We start from the raw sequence: 10,250 nt of genomic DNA, 5'->3' as shown, positions 1-10,250 counted from the left end.
AAATCTTACTGAGGCATAGTTTTCAGATCTGCTTTATGTCTTTGCTTTCTTATCTCTACAGTTGTCTTTCTCAACTTAATAATAGCCACCTGAAGGCTTTTAGGCTTAGAAGTGAGAAATCTGAAAGTGATCACTTGTGCCAACAAGAAGGTTTTATGGGACACTTACTCTTAATTTTTTTTCTATCTTATACTTTTTGAGGTTGATAAATGATCAGTTTTTCCAACCCTGCATGATCCCAAATTTCTCACCTCTGTAATATTTGTAACTTCTGTTTGAAAATTGGCCATTTCCCCTCACCCTGAGTTCACTTTCTTATAAGATTTTGATGAAAGCAATCTGCAGTAGTCAATATTCACAGCTAATTGTTGTCTTTTCTAATCTCTTCTGCTATGTATGTGGTCTAGCCTAATACCCGTTACCCCAAATGATAATTTTATCTTTACTTTTTGTTGGGGGTGGAGGTGGGGCTCTGAATAACATCAATTCTTTCTTTCCTCTGATGTCAGTTTTCTAACTGTCTGCTTCACACTAAAATGAAGCATATATTTTAGATTTTTTAATTTCAGCAATATCTCATTTGAAAATATTAATCTCTGGATTGGGATAATTAATGTAGCTGCCATAAGAGAAAAATTTCAAAGACTTAACAAAATAAGCTTAATTTTCCTCATGCAAAGTTTAATGTAGATTGGCAGTATTTCTCAGACTTGCTATGCCATCTGGAACATGTAGCCTCCAAGTTTTCCAAAGCAAGGGAAGGGAGAAATGCAGGAAACAAATCATTTCTTAACTACCTCATTTTTTTTTCCTCTCAGTTCATTGATCAGAGCTTGTCATGGCTCTGATCATGGCTCCAACCTAGCTCCAAATATAGGAAATGTTGGGAACTATAAGGAAATAATTGGGAGAAACAAGGGAGACATAATAATTAACTAACTCTTCAACAGGATGCTAATAACTTTGTATGGTGCCATTCACATTTGCTCTATAATCACATCCTTCTATGTATAAATGTATTGTAACTATGTAGATAATATACTGTATACATATAATCTTATCATTATATATAAATACATATATATATATACATATAATCTCATCATTGTTTTCTAAAAAATGGACTCACATTTATATACTATTTTTATCTTTCTTTTTATTTAGAAATATTTACTGGAAATCTCTCCAAGTTAACTTCTAGACCTCCATTTTCATTCTTTTTAATGATTCCATAATATTCCCTGGTGTAGCTGTACCATAAGTTACTCTTTCTATACTGAGGTATGTTTACTTTGTTAGCTTATTCTTGTCAATATCAACTGTGTTTTAACGTTGTTGCTGTTCAGTTGCTTAGTTGTGTTCAACTCTTTGTGACCCCATGGACTGCATGCCAGACTTCCCCATCCATCACCAACTCCTGGAGCTTGCTCAAACTCATGTCCATTAAGTTGGTGATGCCATATATGTTCTAATATATCTAATCAAATAAAATTCTTTTCTAGAAATTAATGGCTTTTCCCCCTCTATGGGATAGCTATTAAAGAGTGGGATTTACTGAGTTAAAGTTTATGTGTTTTGTTAACTTTAATATTTTGCCAGATTGGTGGTCATAAAGGCTGAAAATATCCATGTTTTCACCAGCAATATATGAGAACTCATATCTCCATAAAAGTGATAATAGATGTTTCAATACTTTTTATTTTTGTAAGTTTAATGGGAAGTAAAGAGAATTATGGAAATGCAAATTAAAGTAAGGATACCTTCATATATTGGTTGGCCATTTGGTTGCCTCTTCATATCCTTTGCTATTAAGATTCACATCCCATTTTTGTCAACTAGTAGGAAGTTTTCATCATTATAGTAAACATCTAGTGATCTTCTGAATTGCAAATATTTTTCCCAAATCAATGTTGAAAATGCTTTGGGTATATTTCTAAATAACAAAATATTTAATGTTAAAACATGTGATACATGACATTTTGTCATTAAAATATTTAAAGTAATTTAAAATTAGAATTGCATATTAAAAATAAGAGTTTAATTTTCATATTATCAAAAGTCTTTTATACTGCTGAGTCTGTCCTGCTCCTGGATTGTACTTATTGTGTACTGGATTTTCTTGTCATATTTTATTTTTTTACTTATTTAAGGTTTTAACCCATATGGAATTAATTTTTTCTATGAAATAGGGTTCAATTGTATTTTTTCAGATAGGTGGCTTTCTGTGCCAGCATTATTTATTAAATAATTCATTATTTTCTCTCTTTTCATATATCAAATCTTGTATTTTCTGGGATTGTTTATCTTTTTCTACTGATCTATTTGTTTCTTCCTATGCCTATAACAATACTAATGCAATTTCAACTGTTTACTTGTAATATTCTGATAGTAAGGCAAGCCCCTACTCACTATTCATCTTTATCAAAATTTATTTGGCTATTCTCAAAAATGTTTGCTTCCTTGTAAACTTTGAAGTCTTTTCACTTTCCCCAAATCTCTGTAAGGATTAAAAATGAGATAACTTTAAATTTAAACAATAATTTTTTGAAAGTTTGTGGTTTTATCATATCAGATCTTTTCATCAAAGAATGTGGAAAACTTTTCAAAAAATGGTTAGATAAAAATTAGTTATGAAAACATCTGTTTCTGGTACTGTTTTTAATGGTAAATCTTTAATCTTTTGACAATCTCTTCTGTGATAATTGATCATTGCAGTTTTTCTGATCATCTTTGGTAATTTAATTTTGTTAGGAAATTATTATTTTCTGACTTCTCCAAATTTGTTGCTAAAAGTTTTAAGTAATACTCTTTTATATTTTTTTCCATCTTTTATGAATCTATGATGCCACTTTTAAAATTCCTGCAGTTTTGTGAGAGGTTTTAATCACATTACTATTTTTTTTCTTTTTAAAAAATCTTTTAGGTTTAAGTCTTTCTTCATCAGTCCTTTTAATTGAAGATTAGACCTTTATTTGAACCTGAGGGAATCTAATATTTTTTTATTGGTTCACTTCCTTTTGTGATCTCTTCTTTCAGAACTTCCATCATTCACACATGAGCCTCCTGCTCTGTCCCCCAAGTTTCTGCATGCTTTCCATATTTGTGAAATATTATGTTATGCTTTGAAATATTACTTTTATTTGCTATCTTGGGCCACTACCTTGAGTCTAGGTGGTAACCAACAATTCCATCAACATATTTACTGAATTGCTTAGCTCAAAAATTATGATTTTACATACAGAAGATAGTTTGGAGCTGCATTTGAATTTTATGAGTTGTGTTCTATCTCCTTAAGCAGCTGTGTGGGGAGTTTCATGCATTATGATCTACCTTCTTTTTGTAGACTGTTGGGCTCTTGTCAACTGATTGCTTTTCTTTATGAGCCCATTGACTATTTTTTGGACCATCTCAAGTTGACTATAAGCTCTTTAATTGTGCAAGGTGAAGCAGATTTTACAAACAAGAAGCTGACTCTTATTGAAGGACTGAATGAAAATCTTCTTGCTTTCTAGCCTCTGTCTCGTCTAATCTTAGGTATAATGAGAGTTCAACCATTGTTTTGCTTCTCCTTAGCCTTTTTTTTTTTCCTTTTTCAGCATTTTATTTTATTTTATTTTATTTTTATTTTTTAATTTTTTTATTAGTTGGAGGCTAATTGCTTCACAACATTTCAGTGGGTTTTGTCATACATTGATATGAATCAGCCATAGATTTACACTTATTCCCCATCCCGATCCCCCCTCCCATCTCCCTCTCCACCCGATTCCTCTGGGTCTTCCCAGTGCACCGACTAAGTACCTTCAGTGGAACTAATGTCAAACTTCTTCCAAGGATCCATCCTGTTTCAGAACCAGGTACTTTCCTGGTTTCTCAATCTTCATCTTGGAGATCTCCAGGCTCTCCAAGACCATATAGAAAAAGACCCTATACAACATTTCTTCTCTTGGTGTCCCATAGAACTTGGGTTTCATTAGAACATGAGTGTATACCCAACAGCTTCAGAGGTCTGGAGTCTCAGAAAGCAGACTAGGCTAAAGTTGAAATAAAAGGTGGGGGGGGGGAGAAATATACATTCTGGTTACCACTTTCCTAGAAACTTCCCACTATTTTCTATAGAAATTATAGAAATTGGGAAAACACAGTAACAGAGTGATGAGGACTGTGAAAAACAATGCACTCCAATTATTGCCAACTGGGAAGGCAGACATCGTGTTGCTACATCTCTCTATTTTTTTCAAAGCAATCATAAATCCAGAATTTTAAGTGCAGAGTGTGTGTGCTAAGATGCTTCAGTAATGTCCCACTTTTTGTGACCCCATGGACTGTAGCCTGCCAGGCTCCTCTGTCCGTGGGATTCTCCAGGCAAGAATACTGGAGTGGGTTGCCATGCCCTTCTGCAGGGAATCTTCATCTTCCTATTTCAAAATATCAATGACTTGTTAAATTTTGTGTTTTTTGTTAATTCTTTGTGAGCTAAAACAATTATGTCTGTAAGTAGAATTTAGTCTATAGGCTCCTAAGTTAGGATCTCTGAAGTTTAGATGTTACTCTGGGTAATACATGGACATCTCTAATGTTTAAGTTCTGTACAATGCAGGGAAACTATCATGCTTTCTCTTTAGACAAGCTCCTTAGAGGTAGGTCCACATTCTCTGTTTAGTTTTGTATTTCCCAAGGTTCCAGGTGCAGCATAAAGTATGCACAGAACATTTCATGTATATTTATGGAACTAAAAGAGACAATCTTGGTGCCATTGTCAGAAATTAATGGATCATTTTTCTGACTTTTATAAAAATAAACAGTATTGGAGTAAAAGGAGCTACTGACATAACAATTGAAGATATAAAAGGGATGAGGCATGGTCTCATGAAAAATAAATTCCCTGAAATTCCTTTCAGCAGAGGTAAGTTGGATATACAATTATGAATGTTCTACAAGACAAGAATATTTTCAAAATCTCAAATGTCCATCTTTTCCATAGCAAAGAGTTAGCTAGATAATGCTTAATGAATGAGGAAGACAGAAAGTTCTGTCCCAACCTTGTAGATTTGAAGATTTCATACAATCACCTTAATGCAAAGCTTTGCCTAGTAAGGTAGTGTCAGGGTGAACTCAACACAATGGATTTTTATTATTTTCCTATTTGCCATGCTTCTCTATGAGACCTTGGTAAGGAAAAGGATACAATAAAACCATTGTCCTGTATTACAGAAGCATGGAGTCTGAATATTATAATGCTGAAGAAATGATTATATGAAATGAGAACTCAAACATGATTTCAAAATTGGAGGGAGAAAGGCCAAATTTTCAAGTTTTGAATTGCAAATCTACTTACTCTTTGATTGGGCTCTGATGGTCCATTCACCATAGTGCTGCTTCTATTAACCTGGGCCCCATTCTTAACTACAGTCTGCTTTTGGAGTTTCTGGATGACATCAAGATGTGTGGGATTAATAGACTGTACCAGGCACACTGTGTAACAATTGTGGCAAAAGAGTGTGTTCCCTCAGGAGCATGGTGAATAATTTCCTGGGTCAAAATATTAATGTCTAGACTTTCAAGGCTTCTGTTATTATTCTGAGAAAAAAAGCATCATTCTGTTGAGTCAACAGACTGTCCCGGATTTATCATTGAACCCCTCTCATTTTACTCTCTAATCTCAAATTTCTTTGTTTCTCTCTGAGAAACTTGAGTTTCAAAACAGACTACTATTAACCTCAAAGAGTATTGGGTCCACTTATACATGATAGAAATATAATGTGTATAATAATACTACACATTTATTTATAATCTGTCTGCTCTCAAAGAAAGGATTTGAGGTGTGCTATTTAGAGTAAATGAAAGAGATTCAATCAGCCCTTTCTGTCTGGGAATTTGAGAATCTAAGTGTACCCAAAGAATGCCAAATATGGCAATTTTCTCCAGGATTGTCACATTGTCCTGCTTCCAAAGACATGACACCCAAAGAGTTCACAGCTGTGCTGTCATCACAAGTTTAAACTTGACACTGGTGATATCATAACCATGGAAAATAATTTTTTAAAAATATCACAACTGAGTTTTTGGATTACTCAAGTTGTCTTCAAGAAATAAGCTCCACAGAGTTTGATAGAGACTACACTGACATTAAAGGATGCTAAATGAAGGAAATTTACTTTATGAAAGAATCAGCTGTGTCAATGCTGTGCTAGCCCTTCTACATCCAATATCTTATTTAACCTCATAATGACCCCACTGACTAAATATTATTATTATTCTTATCCCATACATCAGCAACAAAATTCAAAGAGGTTAAATACCTTCTCCAAGATCACACAGCTGGTAAGTGACAGAATGAGGAAGCTTACTCATGTCTACCTGATTCCAAAGCTTCATGTGCTCTTTCCATTACAGCTGGAATGTTTGGAATTCAGATTGAATTCCATGTGGGGCTTGGATTAAAGATCTGCTCTGCGGCACCTCTCAGGAGTCAAGCAAAATCGAGGCAAATGAAAATGGTCAATTCACCTCCTTAACAAAGCATAACACACCACAGTAGCAAGGACGGGATCTCACTATTAGGACAAAAATCATGGAAGACTGAAAGTCCTTTTCTCAGTCATTTCCTCTCAGGGAAATCATGATAGATAAAAGTCTACTATGAGTGTTTCTTCCTTATGCCCTTAAAAACAAAACAAACAAAAAAAAAAAACAAAAACTATTTCTCTAGAATACAGGAAAGGTTTATACATGAAGTAAATTCATATTCAGGCCTTTTGTGAGTAATTGGATATGCCTTCTTAGGAGAGAAAAGATGGTCAACACATTTTTGGTATGTGGAGGCAACAGGGCTGAAAAGAAGAATGGAAATCCAAAAATGAGAGAATATTGCCTATTTATGTTATTTCTTGCTTAGGTCAAATCCTAAACATAGTACTTGGGGAAAAAAGGAGAAAATAAAATTCTGGTTTATCTTTCTTGGATAATCTGGAAGCTTGCAATGGGTCTGAAATTTGTAGCCAGGTTTGTCATACCAAGGAAGTCTGCCTGAAGATTATCAAGAATTTTTATTCTGTTCTAGTGATCACTAAAAATGTATAACATCCTACAGGTCAAGAATTGCCATCAAGGTCTTTTCTGAGCTATTTGCTTTTATAATTTTCAGAATCCTACACATGAAAGGTACACTTTGAAAACTTAGGAGATTTCTTCCCCTTTTGTTTGTGAATTTGGTCTTTGATTGTCTTTATGTTTGAATCACAAATTATGGATTTGATTAACACTGGTCCTAGGTAGCAAATTGTGCAAAACTATAAGGATACAAAAAGACTTAGTGATTTATTCTGTCTCATTGACTTTCCTGTTCAACTGAATATTAGAAAGTATAATGTAGCTAAATATAGAATGTGCCACAGAGCATAAGGGTTAAAAGACAGCCAAATTCCAAGCACCGCCTATAGTTGGCAACGCACAAAGTTCCATTTTTAAACAACTTTCTTCAAAGCTTCTAAAAAATATTCTCCTCTTTTAAAAGCACTGCCTAGCCCCCTCACATTGAAACAAGCCTATGGAGTTGGCAGCCATCTTGCACAGTGAAAGACAAAGTGTCTGGCTCTGAGCCAAGGAAAGCCAAAGTGATCAATATTACATTCTGAAAGCACCAATGGACCCTTTGTCCCAGGGCTAGCACTTCTGGGAGATGTGCCAGAAGATTCACGTGTGCACATATGTGCACACACGCACAGTAACACGATGATTCAGGAAATCCAGTCATATGGGAAGATCAAAAGCACAGCAGGGTATTCCTGTGACTCTGGCATTGGCCAGCAATACTTCAATGTCCACATCCAAATATGAAGGCAGCTTAAAGGGTCTACAGATGGAAGATAAACAGAAACTTGAAAAAATGTACTAAGGCAGCTTATTTTTACCCTGTTGTCCTTCCACCTACCATGAGCAGCCCTGGTGCATTGTCAATCACTCCCTCACAACACTTTGAAGTATGACTCCATCCCTGAATCCTACAGAGTGGATGCCAGCCTGGCCTGATCTCACCTCTTTAAGCCTCTGCCCTTCAGCACACTCACAAGTGTTTGGAACATATATTGGGGGTAGAAGGGAATATGATCTCAACCCCAGGTCCAGACAGCTACTAGAACATGTCATGTGTCTGGCATTGAACACGATCACATTGCCAATTTAAAACTAACAAAATGACCTCAGTTTGGGGGAGAAAGGAAAAGGAAAGTTCATGTGGCTAATGAGAGAACAATGAAAAGATATCCCCCCCCAACCCCACGCAAAGACAATTTATCTAAAAGTCAAGGTCATATTTGGGATCAGAAAAAAAAAATTCAGTGGGCATTAATAGAAAAACCTAATGAGGCACTTTTGCTACTGTTGTCCTTACAAATAAATTTTAAGAACACATTGAGCCAGGGAGGAAATTGGTATTCAATTTAGAACTTTTTCATACGTTTAATATCTGCCTCTCTCATCATGTTTGCAATTTTTACAGTCTTTGTTATGAATAGCTTCTCATCACATTTCTATGAGGGAGATCATCATAATTACAACCTTATGTTATGGGAGAGCAAAAAGAAGTGACTTGGCAAAGGTCATGTGGCAACGCAATGTCCTAGACAGGAAGGGAACTGATATATCTGGAAACCATTGTGAGTTGTGCATTCCAGTGTGCCTGGCAAAAAAGCAAGTCTCAGGTTGCCCCAGCCAAAGCGTTGAGCTTATTCAGAAACATGAGTGCTTGATATGGATATGATGTCACCAAGAAGAAGAAATCAAACTTTTACTAATAATAAATTGAGCAAAATCATATTGGAAGCAATTTCCAAAATTACTGTTACTATTGGGAGTGTTGGGAGTAAGATAGAGAAAGGATGAACAGCCCTTAAATATTGGGCATTTGATTTGGCATTTAAATTGCTACAAAATCTGCTCTTAGCTGACAACCTATCCTTTGTGAAAGTATTATATTAATTCATCTAAGGGTGGTATCTCTTTCATGAGATGTCCAGGGGGCTATTTCCTTGTGTTCTTGTATAGCCTTGTGTAGTCCTCTTGGTGATGGGATGAACCAAAAATTTTATTCTAGGATGCTGCTTTGCAGTAGAAACTAGGTGTTTGAATAGTTTTAGAAATAAAATATCATGAAGTTCATAATTTCTAAACAATGAATGAAGCTTTGCCCATTTTCCCAGAGGGTTCTTTGACTTTTTATATGTATAAGAGTTCTTAATACATTATAGATACTAATTCTTTGACAAGTATATGCCTTGCAAATAATTTATCTCTATTATGCCTCTCTATTCAATTGTTTATGTATAGTTGTATTTAATGGCATGCCCTGGCTCCGTTCTTTAAGACAGTTCCCTTACTACACAGTTAATGACCCAAAGGAAATTTTACAGCAATTTCGCTTTGCTTTCCTATCAACTCCATTCTTTTTTTTTTAACTCCATTCTTATTCAATTTCAGATACAACTTGCTTCTGACCCTTGGCTCCATTTCCTTTCATTGGCCCCAAATCTAATCTGTTGTATGACATTTGAACTTAGATGTTTTGATATTCTGAAACTCCCTGAAACACTTGCTGAATACTCAACTGGAGTCATCTCAGCTCTTTTGTTCCTTATGCAGATTTTCTGAATTTGTATAACTCACGTGCCATGTTCTCATAATAGTAGATTCTTTGGTCTAACATTAAATCTCCTAACAAATGGTAAATCTTTTATCAACCTGATTTGTTTTTTTCAGGTATATATTACTACCCTAAATCATTTTGTCCACGTCCAGAGTCAAAGGAATACTTTTGTTTCTTTATCATCTGTTTCATGCTCTCTATCCTCCTACAACTATGTAAGCTTCATGAGGTCAAGGATTTCACCTTTTCACCATAGTATTTTCAATATTTCTGGAATGAGTGAATCCAAGTATTCTCTGCACAACCTCCGAATTTTGGAAAGCTCACTTTAGCACACTCTTTGCAACCCCATGGACTATATAGTCCATGGAATTCTCCAGGCCAGAATACTGGAGTGGGTAGCTGTTACCTTCTCCAAGGGATCTTCCCAACCCAGGGATTGAACCCAGGTTTCTTGCACTACAGGCAGATTCTTTACTAGTTGAGTCACTAGGGAAACCCAAGAATACTGGAGTGGGTAGCCTATCCCTTCTCCAGCAGATCTCCCAGACCCAGGAATCCAGCCAGGGTCTCCTGCATTGCAGGTGGATTCTTTACCAGCTGAGCTACC

Source organism: Cervus canadensis, chromosome 13 (genome assembly GCF_019320065.1).
Source record: "Cervus canadensis isolate Bull #8, Minnesota chromosome 13, ASM1932006v1, whole genome shotgun sequence".
NCBI classification, from domain to species: domain Eukaryota; kingdom Metazoa; phylum Chordata; class Mammalia; order Artiodactyla; family Cervidae; genus Cervus; species Cervus canadensis.
This window is presented reverse-complemented; position numbering follows the sequence as displayed.